The following is a 22,839-nucleotide window of genomic DNA, read 5'->3' as shown; positions in this document are numbered from 1 at the left end:
CTGTTTCTACCCCAGAAAATTGCTATATGTTTGACCTATTTATTAAAATGATGCACTCAACTGCTCCACTGCCTACTAGAATATTTGATTTTACAATGTTAGTTTGTTTCAGTCTCTCCAAAGCCAGACCAGCAGCTTCATGAAACACCATAAATTCCACACCAAGAATAACACCTTTAAAAATAGATAGTCTTGCGTAAAGCACGTGCCCTGATTTCAATCCTCAGCATCAAAAAAAAAAAAAAAGCATAATATGTCCATTTGATGTGACAGGCACTCCCTGAAGCTGACCTACACTGTTCCATTCCACAACACCTTTATTTAATGAGTGTCTTAAGAGAGAAAAGAAGACGTGAAGGTCTGAGCCTCCAGTGAGAATTTTTTAAATGATCAGCTTCTTTCATCATCAATTCTGCTGCTCAGAACAGACTGGATGCATTCTCCAGGGCTCTCCTAATGCTAAATCTAAGCTCTTAGCATTAGATGACTCCTGAGCAATGTGAGCATGGGCACATTGTTGCTAATGTGCACACAGTGCTTGGCAGAAGGCCAGTACATCCAGTACAGCTTCGCAGTCTTCCAGACGAGATCCACAGTAGAACCAGTCAATCTCCAACATCGAAATAATTCCTCTATGGGAACATATCCTGACCCGGTAAGGAGACAGATGCAATGATTTAGTTTCCAATTTTCCCATATTCAGCTTTCATGAGCTATAAGACAAATGGCTAAAAGATCAGAGCATGCTGAGAACTAACGAACCAGAGGGAGAAATTCATTTAATGACTTAAGTGTGTTTTATCTAACGTGAAATGTAGGTCAATTCACTGTAAATGTATTCATGGGGATTATTTGTCCTTTGCCTGATTACATGGCATGTATTGTAAGACTTCAGCCTTGTGTAAAACAGGCCAGACCCTGCCTGTTCTTCCTCATCCCTCCCCTGCCCCCCACCTACAGGGTGGTGAACATCTATCAATATTCATCAGCATTTTTCTCAACAGAAAAGAGTTAATTTCTAACTCTTCAAAACATTGATTTGGGGCTCTTTAAATATTTTTGAAGACAATTGGAAAAATCAAATAGCTGGACACCTACACAGGAATTCAGACATATTGCTGGGTAGGGGCCAAAAAAAAGACCAGGCAAAAAGAAAAGAATTTCATTGCTACTGGTCCAGCCAGAAATGTGTCACCAGAAAGACAAATTTTGTCAAATACAGCAACTGGGATATAAGTCTAGTGAGATTGGGCTAGCAACTCTTTTTCAACTGTAAAAAACTCAAGACAGCAATCTTAGGGAACTCATCACCATTACTTTTATTACCATTTTGTAAAATGGAAGTTAGTAGTTGGACAGGGCAGCTTGTACTAGTGTCCATTAGCTTCATTAGCTTCTTCACTGTTCAGCCCATAGTCCTAAGGGAAAATCTGAAAAAAGACTTACTTGTTCAAAATATATACCCACAAGAACCATAGCTGGGAAGCAAAAATCTATGTGGATATAATTCACACTAATATAATTCATAGTTTAGGGCAATAATGTGAAAATACTGTCATCAAAAAAAGCACCTTTTTGAGTAGGAGAGAGTCTCATGAGAATTTAAGGGAGCTCAGTAGAGTAGAAAAAAGGGTGAGGGAGGATAAAAGAATAAGGGAAAATACTGGGAAATGATATTAGCCAAATTTTCTTGTCATATCATGTGCATGTGTGAATATGTAATAATGATTCTTACCATTGTGTGTGATTTTAGGGCTCCAATTTTAAAAATTGAACAAAATAGCCAGTAAATAGGTAAATAAATAAATACATATCACCTTTCTGATAGAAGGGGGGCTATTAGAGAAAAGAAAAGGGTCCAGAAGGAGGGAAACAATGGTAAGGAAGAGTGAAAGGGAGATATGTTACATGAGTGCGTAAATATGCCACAAATATCCTCTCCTTGTCTCTCCTATGAAGCAAGATTTAGTTTCCTTTTTGTAGAAAACAATGAAGAATTCTAGAAATGCTCCACAGTAACCTAAATCCCATAAAAAGACTTAAAGTTCCCCATTCCTGGATGACCTGGTCTTGGAATGCAGGTAATAATAATGCTCTATATTTGTTTGAAATTTTGCAGTTGGGCTTTTCAGCAGAGCTTTATCTAGCTCACCAGTTTGTATTCTATAGTACATGTAAGTTTGCTTGTCAAATATACCCCAAAACTCCACAACTTAAAACCCATTAAGGGACCCTGAGACCTGCAACCAACTGAGGGTCTCATATCCTGTGCCTATCCCTCATTCCAGAGCATTAAGAAAAATGACTGGTGACATTTTCTGTTTAGATTCTTATTCTCATTCTTTCCCTTTTTGCCAGGTGTTAGCTGCATCATTCAAGATCTAACCAGGAAAACAGAAACGACTCTAGATATTCAGAGAAGGGCTTTAGTGTAAGCACTCCCAGGCTGGAGGAAAATGGGAAGAGGAGATATAACCAGATCCAAGGGCTGAGATTAGTGAAGTTAAGCTTGAACAAGATGGGTCTGCTCACTAGGAACTAGAGCCACAACTACAACAACACAGCTACTGCTAGAGAAGCCACCCAAGAAGAGAAGCGGGGGAGAGATACTGTGGCTTTTCCCCTCTTCCTGTCCTCCAGTCTCACACTGGTACCTCCCTTTGAGGGAAGTTGAAAGCCAGTGGAAAAGAGAACCTGTCAGCTGTAGCCTATGGGATCAATGTCATTGCTCAAGATGCAGAGAGGGTGAAGGATGAGGAATGGAGCTAACTGCAAACAAGGGCAGGTCCAGCCATAACTAAATTCCTCTTTCTGCTGATTGTATCCCCGAATTCCTGTAGGTTAAATGTGCATGATGTGACACCATGTACATATTGCCACACCTGAAAAACTAAAATTCAGGTTAAATAATTTGCCCAAAATTATTTTACAGGCAAAAAGGGCTGGAACAGGTCATCTGATGTTCAGTCTTGTGCTTTTGCTTCTATTCACAGTTACTTCTATATGAATAGGATATCATAGGCTTTAAAACACAATTACAGACCCTTAAATCTGTACAGGGAATTTCAGATTGAATGCTCCAGAGCTGAGGTACACAGAGTACTCCGGGACAGAGCCAACAGGACCTCAAACTCTACCCCCACTTCAAACCTTGTGGCAATCTCATCTGTTATACATCAGGATTTGGAGTCAGATTTTATTTTAAGGAAATGACTCTGCTAAAATAATAAAATTATTCCAGTCTCTCTCTCTCTCTCTCTCTCTCTCTCTCTCTCTCTCTCTCTCTCTCTCTCTCTGTCTCAGAGAGGGTCCAGTTAACAGAAGATGTCAGCTCAGACTTAACAGCCAGGTGTTCTGGCTTGTTGCTGCAGGCTCTTATGGTAAGCCAGGCTGCATGTTTACTAAGAGATAAGCTGTGAGGCAGTATAAAGGAAGAAGTGACAGGAAAAGGCAGGGGAGAGATAGTCACCAAGCAGAGAGATAACAAAAGAAAAAAGCAGAGAGAAATTCACATCTTTTGGAGGATGCTGCTAAAGGATTTAACATCATAGTTTTTCTACACTTGGGACAACAACAAAGATAATTCTCAGAAATCTGGCTCATTCCTTGAAGAGCTGAATGAAATCAGGGATAATCACTAAAAAGTGGAAACAGTGAAAATGTCCAACTGTCAGAGAATGGATAACGTGGAATCTCCATACATTGGAACACTATTCAGAAGTAGAAGGTACTATACATGTTACGACATGGATGCACCTCAAACATGACATGCCAAACGAAAGAAGTTGTACAGAAAGGACCATGTATTTTTTGGACTCCATTTATAGGAAGTGTTCAAAAGAAGCTAATCTATAGGGACAGAAAATAGATTTATAGTTGCCAGGGGCTGGGAGTGAGAACAGGGATTGACTGCAAATGGAACTGAGGCTTCTTTCAGGGGTGAAGGAAAATGTCCTAAAACTAGATTGCATTGATGGGTGCACAATGCTGTAAATTTACTGAAGTCAGTAAATTGTATACTTTAAATGAGTTAATTTTATAGCATATGAATTATACCTCAATAAAACTGAAATTAAGAAAGATTCATCATGGCCTAGTTACAACCTGTAATCTTGAGAGCACAAGAAATAGACCCAGAAAACCCCATAAGGGAAAAATATCTTGCAGGGAGTTTCATTATACTTTAATTTCACATGAGCAGAGTTTGGATCCTGTTTCTCCATTTTATGTTGTTTTGGATACGTCTGATGATTCCTATCAAACATACACAAAAGGGTTATGAGTCAAAAGTTCAATAGTTTTTTTTTTTTTTATCAAGAAGTGCTTACAACTGCTTTGTGATTCAAAAAGCATACATAGAGTCAAAAAAGTGGAGTGTATTACAGAAGTCTCAGGTGAGGAGCTAACACTGAGGGAGTGGTGGTGCAGTTTTATGTCAGAAATGTTCTAGGGGCTGTGTAGTAGAGTACTTTGGCCTGCTCAAGACCCTGGGTGTCATCCCTAGCATGGTGGAAAAACAATTGTGCTAGGAATAAATTGAACCCAAAATCACTACTTACATGAAAGCCTCAGCTTTGCTTAATACTTCTAAATGTTTATTCTCCTATAGAAAGGCAAGAAACTGCATTGGACACTTTGCTGACCACACTTTAATAAAAGTATGTGATAAATCTAATATTGACTTCAGGTCTCAATGAAAAGTGCAGGCTTCTAAATGACTGTAATTGTTCTAGCCATTTTTGTTTGTTTGTTTTGGGCACTAAGGATTGAACGTAGAGGCTCTTTACCCTGGGCCACATCCTCAGATGGTTTTAGTTTTTATTTTGAGACAGGGTCTCTCTAAGTTGCTTAGGGTTTTGCTAAGTTGCTGAGGCTGGCCTTAAACTTGCAATCTTCCTGCCTTAGCCTCCCAAGTTGCTGGGATTATAAGCCTGCTTGGCACTGTTTCCTCCTCACCACCTCTCTCTTGTGGGGTGCTGATTCCCTCTAGAACCTTAGAGATACCCATTCTTTAATCTTTGAGTAAACTACTGGGACCTTTTGATATCACTGCTGTGTTGATATAGAAGAAAAGTATAAACAACCACATATTCCAATGAGGAGAGTGGGACCCAGAGTGTTCTGTGTGGTGTCCATGTCACATTATGGACATGCTTTGTTATGTTAGACCTCAAGTCTCCAGAGTTCTGGTCCAGGATTCCATGTCTTAGCAAAAGTAAAAAATTTATTAAAGGCCTAAATGCCCAGAATTGAGTAAAAATTAGAAATATAGTTTTAATCCATCTCAAAATACGTTACCAATATGATAATCTTTCCCTCCTCTATCTCCAATTCCAAAAAGACTCTAGGAAAGTTGATCTCAAAACCAGTTGATTTTTAGGACTTCACAATGTCTAGGCAAACCCAGGAGATTATTTATCCAAACTTGGATGTACCACATCACATTTCTACATGTAATCCATGATTCTCTGGGAATTTAAAACATTTCATTTTCCTCCTTGCCACCAGCCTTTTGCCAAAGAGCAAAAATGGGGAGCAGAAAAAGAGGTAACATTTTCTGACTTGATTCCACTGGGATCTCAGCAGCTTTTTAGTATGGCTGCTGGTAAGGGGGTAAAGCAAACAAAACCAAAAAAAAGATCTCAAATTGGGAAATGGAAGACAGGCGTGATGGCATATGCCTGTAATCCCAATGACTCAGGAGGCTGAGGCAGGAGGATTCAAAGCCATCCTCAGCAATTTAGCTAGGCACTAAACAACTCAGTAAGACTCTGTCTCTAAATAAATTACAAAAAAAAAAAAATTGGTCGGGAGGGGGGGCGCAGTTGCTTGGTATGTGGCTCAGTGGTTAAGTGCCTCTGGGTTCAATCCTTGTACTAAAGGGGGTGGAGAGAGAAATGGAGAAAAGGAGTCTGAAGAAACTTTTGGAAGCTACAGTTCTCCCAAAACTCCCTTCTCTTCTCTTTGAATGACTGGTCCTCATCTGTTGCCTGGCCCTGGCACCAACCTCACATAACAGAGAAACCTTTCCCTCCTGACTCCTTTATTTCTGGTATCCACACCTGTCACACAACAAGTAGGGAACTGAAGAAATGGCAGATCTCAGAGGATCTGTTATAAAGATACTGGAGCTTCTGCCTCACTCTCTTGTATCACACCCTCTGGGGGAAACCAGCTGGCATGGGAATGGGCACATGGACACTCCAGTAGTCTTATGGAGAGGCCCACATGGGAAGGAACCAAGGCCTCTACCACCAGCCAGCATTGACTGGTGGGTATGTGAACCCCCACCTTGGAAGCAGATCCTTTGGCTCCTTCAAGCCCTCAGAACTTTGTACTCAGATGACATGTTGACTACATCCTCATGAGAGACCTGGAGCCAGAACACCCAGAAAAGCTACTCTTAGATTCCTGACCCACAGGAATTTGCAATAATAAATATTTATTGTTTAACATACTGAGTTTGGCATAACTTGTTACATAGCAACAGGGAGTGAGTACAGAAAGTAACTTGAATATGTGTTTAAGAAATTAAGAACCAGATTGTACTGGTTGAACTCACTCCTTGAATATGGAGAGGAGCAATTAGAGTAAGAAGGGAGACCAGTAAACAGCTGTCCCTTGGTGTCCTCCGTGGATTGGTTCCAAGACCACCCACAGATACCAAAATTAATATCAAAAACAAGTCCCTTATACGAAGTGGTGCAATATTTGCATATAACCTATGCACATCCTACTATGTACTTTGAATCATCTCTGAGTTACATATTAAACCTAATACAATGTAAATACTATGTAAATAGTTGTTAAACTATATTGTTTAGGGAATAATGCCAAGGGGAAAAAGTCTATATGTTCAGTACTGATGCATTTTTTTCCCAAATATTTTTGGTCCTAGGTTGATTGAATCCAAGGATGAACCAAGGGATATGAAAGGTCAACTGCATTTGACATTTTTTTGTTTTCTAAAAGAATGTAGATATGTTCTTCAACTTTTGTGTCACTGCTATTTTTTCTCTTTTCTACTTTTGCTCCATAATTAGGATGTAAGCAGGCTAATGTTGGCTTGGAGGCACACACCTCACTTGAGGTGTTGAATTTACTGGGAGAAGCATTTGAGTATGAATGAAGGGTAGAGTCATTTTCTTTCTTTTGACATAAAAAAAGAAAGACATTTTAATTCCAGATCTATTGTAGAATCTAGAACAGTAGTTTTGTCTTCATAAAAAACTTAGTGTTTGACAAAAAAAAAAAAAGTCCAAATAGTAACTACCAGTGATGAGCAAGAAGAATCTTCATGGCATCTTCCTAGATAAAACTAGACTCACATAAACACACATATAGAATGCTAATAGCAATTTCCAAGGAGGAAAAATTAATTCTGAAGACTATTTGAAAGATGAGTCCTTGGAATTATGATGTAGAAGACAAGTGGAAAATAAGATTACAAGTGAGAAGATAAAATATCTGTTAAAAGTTCTCAAATTTTATTTGAGAAAGGTTCTCCAGTTTAAGTGCACATAAAACCACTTGGTAGAAGAGAATTTGTCCAAAATTTGGATCATAAGGCCCCAGGCATTCTGATTTGGCAGGTCTGAAATTGAGCACAGGAGTCTGTGTTTTTAATGAGCATGAGTTTCTACCATCAACAATCCACTTTTAGAAAAAACTAAGTTGATATGCATACAATTCTGTAATCAAATATTATATTGGGGCTGGGGATGTGGCTCAAGCGGTAGCGAGCTCGCCTGGCATGCGTGTGGCCCGTGTTCGATCCTCAGCACCACATACCAACAAAGATGTTGTGTCCGCCGAGAACTAAAAAATAAATATTAAAAATTCTTTCTCTCTCTCTCTCTCCTCTCGCACTCTCTCTTTAAAAAAAAATATTATATTGGTTAAAATCATGAACAATTACCAGGAAGTCTAGAAATACAAGGCAAAGTCAGCAAAGAAGCAAATGGAATGTAACACTGACAAGTGTCCACCAGATATTTCCACTAGATATTTCAATTGCAATGAAATCTACCATGTACCATGTGTCTCCTAAAATGGTAATGGGTATGATTTTTAAGAGTCTGAAACCTAATCATTGTCCAGGGGCAATCAGGAAAATTGTTTTAAAATAATTTTTAAATAATTGTGAAGAGAGACAATAATAAATATTTCCATAGATTTTTATGGATAATACATTTCTATTTTGAAATGTCATTTGACTTGCTAATTCTTAAAGAAGGATAAATGTTTTTAAAAAGTTAAAGAAAATTAACTTTATATGTGAACATTTTTAATAGAAAGAGGATGGGGAATATAACTATAAACCTCTTGATTATTTTGTGTGTGATTGGTAGAATTGATACTTATTAGTAATACATACATTATAGAGAAGAAAACCCAGGGGCACACAGGTACAGCACTAGCACTAGTTAGCTGTTCCCAGAATGGACAAGCAAGTATTTTAGTGATTTCCACAGTTGACAGACTGACAATTGGATTTGTAGAGCAGTGACCCAATTCAGTCATTCAGAGAGTTAAAAAACACAAACATGTCACAGTACTGGTAAAAATAAGGAAGTGACAGTATATGAAATATAATCATGAGCAAAGGAAGAACAACAGGACTAAAGGGAATCAGAAGGGACCCTAAGCCCCAAACCTTAATTTTGTGGGTGGTAAATGGAGTCGTGAGTAGATAGAAACTTTTCTTGATTACCCCATGTCCTAGATAAAACTCTGAACTCCCCATTCAGTGGCTTGTAATGATGGGGTGAGCACTAACCTGCCCCAAGGACTGCTGCCTGTGGTCATCATTACCACCTCCTAGGGACACCTGGCTGCTTCACTAACAGGATGCTGCCTTGAGTAACACTCTCTCTCTCTCTCTCTCTCTCTCTCTCTCTCTCTCTCTCTCTCTCTCTCTCTCTGTGTGTGTGTGTGTGTGTGTTAACATTTTTTTTAGTTGTTGATAGAACTATATTTTTATTTATTTATATGTGGTGCTAAGAATCAAACCTAGTGCCTCACACATGCTAGGCAAGCATTCCACTACTGAGCTACAACTCCAGCCCCAACTGTTTTTTTTTTAAATATATCAGTCATTTTGTACTGAGCTTATAGGAGGACATTTGTTCTTTTTAAACAAGTTTAAAATATTTTAATTAAAAATTTATTGTGTCAGACATTGTGGCACACACCTGTAATCCCAGTGATTCAGGAAGCTGAGGTAGGAGGATAGCAAGTTCAGGCCAGCCTCAGTAACTTAGTGAGGCTCTACACAACTTTCCAAGACTCTGTCTCTTCATAAACAATAAAAAGGTCTGGGGGGTGTAGCTCAGTAGTTAAATGCCCTGTAATGTCCACCACCAATCAATTATATATTGACAAATTATAATTGCATATGTTTATAGGGTACAAAGTAATGATGCATACATACCATGTGGAGAAGTTAAATAAAGCTAATTAATATCTCCCTCACTGCAAATATCACACTTAAATTTTACACTCTTAACAACTTTGAAATAAATACTATGCTATTATCATTTATGGTCACTATCCTGTGTATTATCTCTCAAAAATACATGTCTCTCAAGTAAGTACTCTGTTTTGAAAACTTTCTATGATTACAAATCTAAAAATAAAACATACAATGATACTTTTTGTATCCTGCCTCTATTAGTTACTGTATCATAAGTGTTCTGAGAGCATCAGGTTTAATGGCTCATTGCTCTACAGGATGGGACTTGGTCTATTTTGAGCCTCTTTATATCCCCAGCCTCAAGCTACATGTCTGGTACATAGCAGGACCTCAAAAAGTATGTGTTGCGTGGATTTAATTAGTAGAATATATCAGAGTTCAACTTATCCTTTATGGTGACATATTGAGATTGATTCCAGGTTTTTCACAATTATAAATAATGTTGCAGTGAACATTATCTGTTGAATCGTTGCACCCACTCCTTATTATTGCCTTCTGATAAATTTCCCAGAGGCAGAATTACTAGATCAAAGGCTCCGGATATATATTGCCAAATTGTCCTTCAGAAAAAGGGTTCAGTCTCCCATCTTTCTGCCAACATTTCTTTCCTTTCCTTTCCTTCTTTCTTTCATTCACTTGTTTGTTCCTTTTTAAAAAAACAATGTAAGATATTTTTCTCTTGGTAACTTAAGTCAATGCATTTTAGAAGCATTCTCACTATTTTGATTGAAGAAAGACAGCTTTTGAAGTAAATAGTACCATTAATTTATCTGGAGGTGAAAGGTTATTAAAGCCACTGCTAAATCATTTATATTACATGAACTTGTTCTGCTTTCTAAGTTTAATAATGGAAAACATGTGAATTTTGCTTAAGAGAGAGCAAATGGGCCTGGATTGTCTGTCATAGAAATACTGTGGGATATAGTAACTGGAAAGCAGGTGACACCACCAGAAGAGCCACAGCCTCAGACAAGCATAGCAGTCCAGAACAACAGATAAATGGTTATACACTTTACAACAGGAGGATCTGCAAGCACAGCATTGAGGTGGGGAGGAGAGGAAATACATAAAAATAAAAATCATGGGCATTAAATACATCAGAATGGTTGCCGATTTGGAAGGAAGAAAGTCAGATTCGGAGATAAAATGTGAGAGGGTCCATGCCCAGACCAGTGATATAAATATGTCATGGACTGAGCAGCATATGTGACCTGAGCCTAAAAAGGAGAAGGATGAAGGGACCAAAAAAAGGAAGAGAGGGAAGGAGGCAGATAGGGAGGGAAGAAGAAAAATAGGTAGAAAGGAAGGAAGGAGAGGAGAGGAGAGAAAAAGGGAGGAAGGGTAGGATGTGGCACCCTCTAGGCCCTGACTCTGTCACTAACTCTAGGTATAATTCCCTGGACTCCCTTACCTCTTCTGGGCCTAAGCTGTACCACGATGGGAAAGAACTAGATGATTCCCCAAATTCAAGCCTTAGCACACTGTGATTCAAAGCACAAGTGTAGCATTTCTCCTGCATACCCAGACAAACAGTGCAAACACAAAGCAATGGTTTTTAAAATGGATTTTCATGTAAGAAGTACTTTCTGCGTAGACTTCCATAATATTATAAGCAGATGTGAGGCATTTATTAAATTTACAAACAGTAAAGTCCCACAATGATGGACCTCCCCAGGACAGCCAGCTATTATTTGGCAGAATTCCAGGAGGAAATTTTCTGGTGTTGGCTCTTATTCTCTCTTGGAACAGCATATGATCAGACAATATTTGAAATATTTAAATATGCCCCAAGTCTGCAGTTCATTGTCAAATAATTTCAAAGGACTGTGCTTCTATAAATCATAGCAAATGTCTAATATCCTGACCAAAAAAACCAAGTGCATATATATACATATATACATACATACATATATATTTACATATATTATATATATATATATATATATATATATATATATATCACAGATACTCTGGGCTATTGAAGGAGAATATTCAGCAGAAAGGAAATGATAGTGTGTAATGGAAGTAAGTATTCATTTGAAAGGTTTATGTTAACACAAGATAAGATACTGTAGTCAGCTGGCTGTAAAAGGTAAAGATGTTTCTGTCTGCATGTGTTGATTCTGAATTAATCTAGCTAAAATGACACATTACTCTCATAAATACAACAACAGTGTTACTGTATTAGACCAATGTGGACAGTCAGGGGTTGCCTTAAAGCAATGTTTCTTTTGCTGTGAAAGGGAACAGTAAGCTTTCTGAAACCCTGGCACCCTATGTGCTGATGGATCCCAGACCATCATGGTGTGGTCTGTTCCATCCTGGTTTTCATCTGAAAGAGGAAGCAGTTAGAAAACCAAGGTTTTTCTCTGGCTTTAGGAGAACAAAAAGATTGTTCAACTTTTAAGTATTCTGTTGGTCTTAGTCAAGGTATGTAGGACCAGTCTCTCCACTCTAGCTGCTGCCAGAAATTAGACACACACATGAAAAGAGATGAGCAGGAACAAAACATGCACTGAGCCTCACTGATGGGGAACATTTCCTCTATTTTGGGCTTTGCCAGTGGAGACTTGGACTCTGGGAGAAGCAGTGTCAGTTTCAGGTTTTGCAGAGACAAATAGCAGGGTTATTCTCAGCATGGGCTTCTCTCCTCTACTGTCTCTGCCCTTGTGGACATCAGTTAATTTGTACACACCTTGAAAAAGGGATGGGGTGTGTATTCGGGAAGAAACAAGATGGCACCAAAAAACAGATCCTGGCTCTCTGAGATTTGCATGCAGGGGTTGACTGGGTAATTTTGTCAGGAACCACATTTGTAAGGGAGTAAGGATGGTGGGATAGACAGAGGAAAAAGGTGAGCTGTGGTACAGTCCCTAAAAGACCTCAGCTGATCCTAAGGGAAGTTCTTTAGAGTTGCTCCCCCTTGATCTTTATCACCCATGTAGTCACTGGACAGTGACTGTCCCAACCCCATATGCCCCCCATATCACTGATACCAGGAAAGAGTGGAGAGGGACTCAGATGAGAGTCTTCAGCTACCACACTCCCAGCGGCTGGGGCAAGTAGTTCTCAATGGAAGCACCATAGTATTCACTACAAAGTATAAGATGCATTCCAGCCACTGAGGACCTTATATTCCAGTGGGGGCAAGAAGATGTACATTAACTACAGTGCAAGGGAGTGAATTATAAGTTCCTACAAATAGCATTGATCATGTATTTTATAGATATTAAAGAAATGAAAGAAAGCCAGAAGTTATAATTATGAATTATTTGACCTAAACTGTTTAATTTACAAATAAAAACACTCTGATGTTAACAGTGAAGGGCTATGTCCAAGGTCACATATCTAATGTGGAGCCACCAGAAGAACCTAGGTTTCCTGAGTGTGATTTCACTATTTTCCTCTTTTGTAAACTGCCCCCACTGAAAGTGATTACTTTGACAGAAATGATCTGCATAATTTTGAGTAGAAGGTAAAGTAGAAAAGAGAATCTTTCAAATAAGTTCTCAATTGCAAAATTAAATTCAGGCCAATGTCTTTGGTGTAATCTTAAAAAAACATCAGAGTAAAGATATGGGACTTGAAAGATTCCCCTCAGTTTTTAAGTTGTTTCACATTTTATCACTGTCTATCTGGCTATCTGGCTATCTGGCTGTGGCAATATGGGAAGCCAGTATCTCTTCTGAAGGAATGAGCAATTCTTAGCCATACATGTTTTATGGAAATGAGAAATGGTTTCTGAATCTGTACCTAGAAAACAACAAAGATAAATGGGTTAGAAACTAAGAGCCAACACAAGACCATAGTGGTGGTATCCAGCCCCTATCAGGGTGATCTAGTAAACTGTAACTGTAAATCAGTGCTTACTGTCTTCCAAATAGCAGCATGGCTGGCCAGGGGTCTCCTTTTCTTCTGTGATGACTCTTCCAGATAATTTTCCTCATCCATATAAATTACTCCAAATATATAGTGGAAGCATCTGGTACATTGTGGGGATTCAGAAATGGCACTTTTGATTACACTGAACTGAATCAATAACAAAAACCTAAGTCCTTCAGTAAGTTACTTTCTGATCATTCCTCCAGCCACTAAAAGCAGATATTTGCTCAGCACTTATTCTGTACTAGGCCCTAGTATAAGAACTGAAGACTTGGAAACAAATAAGACATGGACCCCTGGGAAGTAAGCCATTAGGAAGCTTGGTCTGGTGGATGAGGCAGAAATGTAAATATGTAGTAAGTCTAAGTTTTATGAGTAAAAACATAGTGGGAACATAAGTTGTGGGATGACAATGGAGATGTGGGTGGCACAAAGGGTTAAGGTCACTTATTGTAAGATCTATTAAATAACAGGTCTTTTGGCTTGAGTTCCATCCATAATCTGCTTATTCATTCAAAAAATATATCAGTAGCTTTCCATGTACTTATCACAGTGCTAGGTATTGAAAGTACACTAATTGAAAGACCTAGTGCTATTCACTAGGATGTCCTTAATATTATTTTAATTAATTAAAATATCTATTTGTTTTTGTTTTCTGAAGCATACATATGGCAAGGGCACCCAAGTATCCCATTTATTCCACATCATGTCCTATGCCAGATCCCTCAGGTAGGAATAGAGATTGGCTGCTTCCTGATCCCAGGGTCCCTGATTCACTTCAACATCTCTGTGCTCTCCCTATTAATTCCCAATTCTTTGTTTTTGGGTAATTCTAATGGTTCTTTTAGTTTTATCTTACCTTCCTGGAATCTGAGAACAACAACAAAATATTACATCTTGGAAAAGTTTTCTTTCCAGGCCTCCTCTAGAGCTTAGTCACAAATTTGGGTTCCCCTATTCCATCCTAGGAGAAACTATTTCCATAAGTCCCTGGAGGGTCTCTGTCAGTTTCCCAGTCTCTACAGAGAGCAAGGTAACACAAGTGGCCATTTGTATATACATATACACCTTTGTCACTTTGGTGTTTTTTTTCCCTTCATAAATGTTTCACTATCCAGCTCAAAGGCCAATACTGGAGTAAATGCATTTGTAGGAAAATGGGGGTAGACTAGGGTGAGCTTGCCTCACAAACTCAGCCTTAAATAAGGTTGCCATGACATCATCCCTGAGAAGATAGATATTCCCAGCATCAAACACTGATGATCACTCCTCAATTCCCTTCTAATCTCCTCTGAAGTCTCAGTTTTCCTCATTTGGTTCATTCGTTCGTTCATTTGTTCATTCCTTCCTTCCTTCCTTCCTTCCTTCCTTCCTTCTTTCCTTCCTTCCTTCCTTCCATCTATCCATCAATCCATCTACCCTTCCCTCCTTCCTTCCTATGCTGGGGATTAAACCCAGAGTGTTGCACATGTTATCCTCCTAGTTTTCTGTTGGACATCCGTTCCTGCCAGGATATCTCTCAATACTTTTCACCTTCCAGCAAATCTTCCTCTACCATTTCCTAAATGCTCACTGCTTTTTACTTTCCATTTCCTAAGCCACTCCCTGAGGAGCTCTTGAGTCCCTATATAGTCTGCATTCTTATCCCCATGTCAGTTTTATCTCTGTTTCTCCACCATGGAGCCACTGTTGCTTACTGCCAATGCTGCCTCCTCCTCCTCCTTCTTCTTCCTCTTCCTCTTTCTCCTCTTCCTGTTCCTGTTCCTCATCCTCCTCCTCTTCCCTCTTTTCCTCCTCTTCCTCTTCTTCATTTTTGTGGTGCTGAGGATTGAACCCAGGACTTCAAGTGAGTACTCTACAACTGAGCTATACCCCTAATCCTTCAAAGTGCTTATTCTTGTTATGATATATTTCCATGAATTTTAATGTAAATATTCCAATTCAGTTAATTCTAAGATCTAATGAGTCTTTTTAGGGAAAGACAATGACTGTAGCCCACTATATTCTTTCACATAATAATGCTAAAATTTCCCTGTATTGCACCCCTTAATGAATCATCAATGCAGGCAGCGCTAGTCAGTGGATGAAAGCACTTGATAAAAGATACATGGGAACTTTACAAAGGACAGATCTTGCTGGCATCTCCTAAATATGTATTGGTTAGTCTTATCTTTCATGAAAGGCAAACACCATGGCATTATGTTCTCTTGATGAATGTAATACAAGACTCCCAGCACCAAATAAGAAGTATGTTTGTCTAGAAGTCAAACCTGAACCTAATTAAGCTGCTACGAGCAACTTCAACTTTACATAGAAGGATAGATAATCAAGTTAGGCAATATCACAACCTAGCAACACATAGGTCCTAAATGTGGAACATTATAGAGGGAAATAAGGAATTTTATTCAAGTCAGTGCCATAATAGAAATAAGAATGGACTATTCTAGATATCTGGATAAAAAGAGACTTAAGAAACACAGGAAACAAACCCAATATTTGGCATTTTAAAAACAATTAGAGGACTCTAGATACAGATTGGATGGGATCATAATATAGGTGATACCAAGGAATAGTTACTAATTTATGAATAATTACATCTTCTATAAAGTGTGACAATGCCATGTGTGTATGTGATAAAATGTCCACATGATTTAGGGAGTAGTATACATTTGTGAGTATGGGTAAAATGACATGGTGCCTTGAGATTTGCTTTAATATGTGCCCATACTACTGGGCATGGTGGTGCACACCTGTATTCGCAGCAACTGGAGAGGCTGAAGCAGGAGAATCACAATTTCAAAGTTGGCCTGGGCAAGTTAGTAAGACCCTGTCTCAAAATAAAAAAATAAGAAGGACTGAGGTTGTAACTCAGTGGTAGAGCACAACTGGATTCAATCCCCAGTACTACAAAATATAAAATAAAATACAACAAAAGTGCTAGGAGAAGCAAGTAGTCATATCATGAGATTATTGAGTTAGATGATAAATTACATGGGGTTAATTATGATACTATCTTTATTTTTGTTATATGTTTGAAAATTCTCATAACATTTAAAATAAAAAACACCTACCTACAAAGATATAACAACAACAACAAAAGCAAATTGCAAAAACAGTATAGTAGCTATTGTGGGAAAGAGTGAATGTATATCTATACTTGTATATGCCTAGAATATTCTGAAAGGACACCAAAGAAAGGAGTGATCAAATTTTTAAAAGAGGGGATGGAAACATTACAAAAGAAAAGAATTTTAGTTTTATAAATTTGCCCTCTTCCTAGTTCATTTTTCCCCTCCTAATGCCCTGGTCATCTACTGATTATAAAAAGTGGGTATGTGAGGGTCACATTTATTGGAAAGAATTACTTTAACAAAATGACAATGCTATGGGTACTAGATACTATGGCTCAGTGTGATGACTCAGGCATATGTCAGCATCAAAATAATAGAGTTTAGTATCAATTCATTAATGCCTTACTTTTGATTGTAGGCATAAAAGAAGGAAACTTTTTTTTTATGATTGAGTATAATCGATTCCTTTATTTTCATTGTCTTTATTTTCCATTCAGAAATCTACATGGCTGTATCAATTGTTACAGGCAAGGAAGAAAGGATTTGCCAGTCAGTAGAATAACTAAGCCCAATGAATTTAGAAAGTTTTTATGTTGGGCATTCTGTACTTAGCTACTATATCAATCCATAAAGTAAGAGAGTAGCACGGAGTGGACCCAGAGAGCTAAGTGATGTTAAAATTATACTTCCATGCCACTGATTATTGTAAGAGCTCAGTTTCCCCATAGTATCTGTGTGGTTCTGAGTTAAATATGATTACATTTAAAGCCATTTAAAGCAGGGTGCAGTGGCACAAGCCTTAATCCCAGCTACTCAGGAGACTGAGGCAGGAAGATCACAAGTTTAAGGCCAGCCTGGAAAAATGAAAGACCCTGTCTCAAAATAAAAAGAAAAAGGGTGGGAGATAAGCTTACAGCAGAGAACCCATAGTTTAAATCTCTAGTACTACCAGATAAAATAAAATATTTAAAAACCTTTAGTTTTATAGATGATCAAAATTACGCTTCTGTAAATAATCTTTCTGATGTTAGGGAAAATAAAACATTATTTCTTTGTCATCTTCAGGTAGAAAACTATTTAGCTAATTGAGTTGGTACTAGAGTTTATTTTCTTGTTCTTACCTTAAATTGCAATGGGAAAACATTTAAAAATAATGTTAACGAGTTGTTGCATTAAAAGTTATCTGAATAGGTATGTCCTTCTTCTTCCTTCTTGCCTTAGCTGTCTTCTGACTTTTCTCATGACATAGAAAGCCAGCTTAACAGTCTTTGCAAGGATGTTTTTGACTAATCCTGAAAATAAAGATAAAATGAAGTAGAAATGCTAAAAGTCTGTCAAATCTCAGTGGAATGACCTTTATAGGTAATCTGAAGAAAAGCAAAAGCTATGGAACCAATGGCATGCTAGGAGGTGGATCTGGGAGGAAGTAGAAGTATATTTAAAATGGTGAGACAAACAAATATATGAGACAGTCCATCAGAACTCTTGGTAATGGAGGGAGTTAGTCTTAAAGCTTCTAGGCCATGCCTAGTCTGCTATGGGTAACAGATATAGGACAACAGAACCCCATCTATTCTTTTGGGCCTGGAACTGCCTTCAGGGAAAAAAAAGTTTTCTTCTGGTATTTTCTAAAAGTCTGAAACTCATAATTCTGAAGGAAATCATAAGATAAAAGGAGAAAAAGAAAAAGACTTTTTACCAACATAATCAATTTGAATATTTGGTGTGACTTCTCTAATCTTAAAAAGGAGTGTCAGGTCTCCTGAAAAGAGGGGTTACGTTTTATTTTGGGAAAGAGACTGTCTTGCTCATGAGTCCTGGCATCAACTCTGTAAACACTTTGTCAAATTGATTTAAAAAATAAGAAATTAAAAATTGTACCAGACATATTTATTGGTCTTAAGTAAATACAAAGTCACCAGTTACCTCCCTGAAGTTACAATAAAAATCCAAGTATTTTCTGCTTGTATTTACTATTTTTTCAGTTGATCACTTTAATTTATAAATTAAACAAAAAAGATTATTTCATGTCTAATTTACACATGAAATAATAATTTTTGTTTAGAACAAATCCATTCCATTTTAGGTAGACCTACAATATTTCCTAAATGATAATGGATACATTATTTTAAAATTACAATTGGTCTTATTCCCCCCAAGTTTTTTCTTTTTTCCTTCTTTCATTCTCTATTTCTTTCTACAGGTGATTGAACCCAGGGATTCTCTATCACTGAGCTACATTTCCCACCCTTTTTTAAAAAAATATAGGATCTTGCTAAGTTCCTGAGGGTCTTTCTGAGTTCTTAGGCTGACCTTGAACTTGCAAACCTCCAGCCTCAGTCTCCCAAGTTGCTGGGGTTACAGTTGTGCACTAATGTGCCTAGTAATAAAATGTTTTAAAAGAATCTTGTGGAACCTACAAGTAAATTTTAACACCTTCAGAGCCAAGAGATTTAAATTTTTTCTTTTTAATTTTAAAGTCTTCCTTTAATATCTTGATATTATAGAACATTTCATGAAAACATTTATATAGAATACTTTTTTATTTTTTTAAAATTTTTTTTAGTCATACATGACAGTAGTATGCATTTTGATATATAATACATACATGGAATGTACATACATCAATCATATTGTCTATTCTATTAGAATACTTTATAAAAATCTCAAATGATCAGAGTCATAAAAGTCACATATGTAATAGACAGTTTTGAAGATCCACAATAACTTTAAAAAGAACTTTAACCACAGTATAATCCCATACATTTCTTCTTTTTTTAAAAAAATATTTATTATTTTTAGTTTTTGCGGATACAACATCTTTGTGTGTATATGGTGCTGAGGATTGAACCCAGGCCGCATGCATGCCAGGCGAGCGCGCTACAGCTTGAGCCACATCCCCAGCCCTACATTTCTTCTTAAGTCAACCAAAAGAAAAACACGCTACCTCCCAAACTATTCACTCTATATTAACAATTTGATTTGAATTAAAAATAAATCCAATTTAGCAAAATAATTATTGGTATTCTTCTGGATGTTGCTCCAGAGACACTTCAAAAAACTTCTGTAGTGTGTTATATGTACTATAATAAAATAAAAAGTTATCTCAAGAATGTCCTGTGTTGAATACAATGATAACAATCATTTCCTGAATCTATATGACCAATGTCTTCTCTTAAAAGAGATAATTTATTATTCTTGAGATAGCCTATATTCCCTCTTGGATATGTACTCCTTGCTTTTCTAAATATACCTGTACCTCAACTGAAGTTGAGAAAGAGAAAGCAGGGGGAGAATGAGAATGAATTAGATTTATATCTATCACTTCATCCTGAATTGTCAGGAATAAGATGAAGCTCTACTCAGAGATAGCTAAAAAGATAAAATATATTAATTCTTGCAAAATGTCAAATATCTTCTTTTTGAATAAAATAAAAATAACTTATAACCAGGCATACACTGTAATCCCAGCTACTGTGGAGGCTGAAGCAGGAGAATAACAAGTCTGAAGCCAACCTGGGCAATTCAGCAAGATTCTGTCCCAAACTAAAACAATTTTTTTAAAGGGCTGGAGGTGTAGCTCAATGGTAAAGTACCCCTGGGTTCAAATCCCAGTACCTCCAAACAAAACAAAACAACAAACAATTACAACAAAAAGTCTTTATGTTGTCCTTCAACTTAGTAATATTCTCTCCTAGAGTTTATAATTATAAAAGAGATGGGGAAATTTTTAAAAACCTGAAGATGTCAAATGAGAATAGAAGTTTGAATATTTTGTTTTCATCACTGGTTCTGAGTAATAGGCAATTTTTAGAAAATGTGATTTCTACTTCTACCTTACTCCTGGGAGAGGATAGAAGCTTCTTGAAAGGAGGGGAATCTATGAACTGTGGTGTATTCTATATCAAAGAATCCCTTAGAAGATAGTTTACCGTGGCACAAAATATGATCTTATAAATAAAAGTGGAATATCTGGTGGAATTTCTTTTTAATTCCAAATTTGGTGGGTTTCAAATAATCCCACCAAATACAGTTGGGTTTGTTCAGGTACGAAAGCTGAATGAATGTGACCCCAGATTCATACAGATGCAGACAGGATGTCAGAAAGTTAAGTTCCACAGGAGGAGGGGAGAGCAATCTCTCAGCATTCAGCTCTTTAGAATCAAGTAATGTCTAGTTCAGTAATTATAGATCTAACTTGTGGAAAAAATTAGTTTTTCTTTCAGATTATTTATTGTTAAGTGATTTGAAAATTGTTTTTTATTTGCTTCTTCAAATGTTGCCTTTTCTTCTTCTTTTTTTTTTTTACTGGAGATTGAACCCAAGGGCACTTTACCTTAGAGCCACATTCCTAGTCCTTTGTATTTTGTATTTTCAGACAGGGTCTTGCTAAATTGCTTAGGGGTTCACTAAGTGACTGAGGCTGGCATTGAACCTGCAATCCTCCTGCCTGAGCCTCCCAAGTCATATGCATAAGCCACTCCCTACCCCACCCTCAACCCACCCCTGTAAAAGTTGTATTCTTTATGTATACAAAATGTATCTATTTTCAGTTACCCATAATATGCTGAGCAGGAAATAGAACATGTATTAAGGCTTTGGAAATTGCTGGGGTAGAATGAGTTGTTCTCTCAGGTCCTGCTTACTCTTAAGAGAAAGTACCATCTGTTTTCCTGGTAGAAACAAATCCCCCAAATATAACCTTTTTAAAAGAAGTTAGCTGGGACTTGTTGTTGTCGTTTTAGTTTTGTTTTCTGGTCTATAATACTATGACCACTGTGACTAGTAAAGATAAAGGGTACTAATATCTGACTCTAAATTTAGAAATCACTTCTCAGGTCTAGTGGGGGAGAGTCAATTTCAGAGAAGTTACAATAAGTTACTGACTGATAAAATCAATTTTACTTCTATGGGGGAATTTGTTGAAAAGTATAGGCAATAAAATAGTGGTTTTCCTAAAGAATCAGCAAATAGCTTTGAAATAATAAGAGTGGTTATAGAAACTGAAGTATTATAAAATGCAATATTCAAAGTCACTTGGTTTGAATCTAGTACATAAGCAAAGAATTTTAGGACTGACATTCTTTTTCACTAGATCAATTGAAAAGGTTTAATTGATCTAAGAGAGCCAAGGAATAGTACTAATTGGATTTGTAATCATAGCTATTCAGACACCTGCACCTCACTGCTTTGAATATCCTAAGATTTACTCTTTGAACAGAGTAAAATTACTAGATTAAACCAAGGCTACAAGTCTATGTGGAAGCATTCCAGGATTATGTTGACAGTCTAATAGGAAAGAATGTTTCTAATATCTCAGGAACTAAACAAATAGTGTACAAATATGCTATTTATATGAAGCAAATATTTATTGAGCACCAACTATATGCCAGGCTCTTTTTTAGGCATAGAAATGAAGACAAGATCCTTACTCTCATGGGGTTTCTTATAATTGGCTGGCATCTCAATGTTGTGTAGTGGAAAAATATGGGTATACTTCAAGGAAGATGGGATAAATGATGGGAAAGCTTGAAATCCAACAGGGTGTGGGGGGAACAAACTGATTATGATATGCTTTATGGGTTGCCATTACACCCCATGAACTGGGGAGAGGAGAAAATCACATCAGATGCAATGGACTTTTCTTCTTTTTTGATACATGTCTTTTGTAATCCTGGCACTGGAGCTATAAAAATATGGTTACTATTTGTCAGTGAATGAAGGGATAACTTAAATGGCATTAATGAGCTTATTACCAGGCTCTTACTGAAACATTTTTTTTTTAACCACTCCCTGATGTGACTTGCTGCCACCACTAGTTATTCTGTTAGGCTGATGAATGTTTAAAAAGGGGTGAACAGAAGCATTTTACCTGTGCAATTAGAAACAGTCTGTGCTCTGCAACTTTTAGGACTTCCTCAAGTGGCTACTGATTGGTTCTCATTGTGTTTTTGATTTGTAAGGTTTATTCTCTGCAAAGAGAATAAGTTACAAAGTCGTACTCTAAGGTTATAAAGATCTCTTAAGTCATACAATCAGGTTTGTCAGTCTTGATAAGAACATGCAATTGTTCTTACAGAATGTCCAGTCTTATCCAATGTCCCAGTGGGCTTCTCCGAGACAGTTTCAATTTACAAAATCAACACACTCTTGAGTCTACAGTGACAGCTGTTTCATGCTCTAAGAAACAATGAAAAGTTGCAGTAACTAAAGAGTTTGAGTAACTAAAGAAATTTGGTACCTATTCTTTGGAAAGAGGGGTCTACTCTGGCCATTCTGTACTGGGGTGAGGGGAAAAGCACCAAACTATTTCTTACTTTATTTTTCCCCCTGAAATTACAACACTAATGTCTCCTTTACAGAAAAATTAGAATTAAGCAGAAAAAGAAAACCCATCCACAATCCCACCAA

This window comes from Ictidomys tridecemlineatus, chromosome 5, assembly GCF_052094955.1.
Source record: "Ictidomys tridecemlineatus isolate mIctTri1 chromosome 5, mIctTri1.hap1, whole genome shotgun sequence".
Lineage (NCBI taxonomy): Eukaryota > Metazoa > Chordata > Mammalia > Rodentia > Sciuridae > Ictidomys > Ictidomys tridecemlineatus.
Note: the sequence above shows the minus strand (reverse complement) of the source record.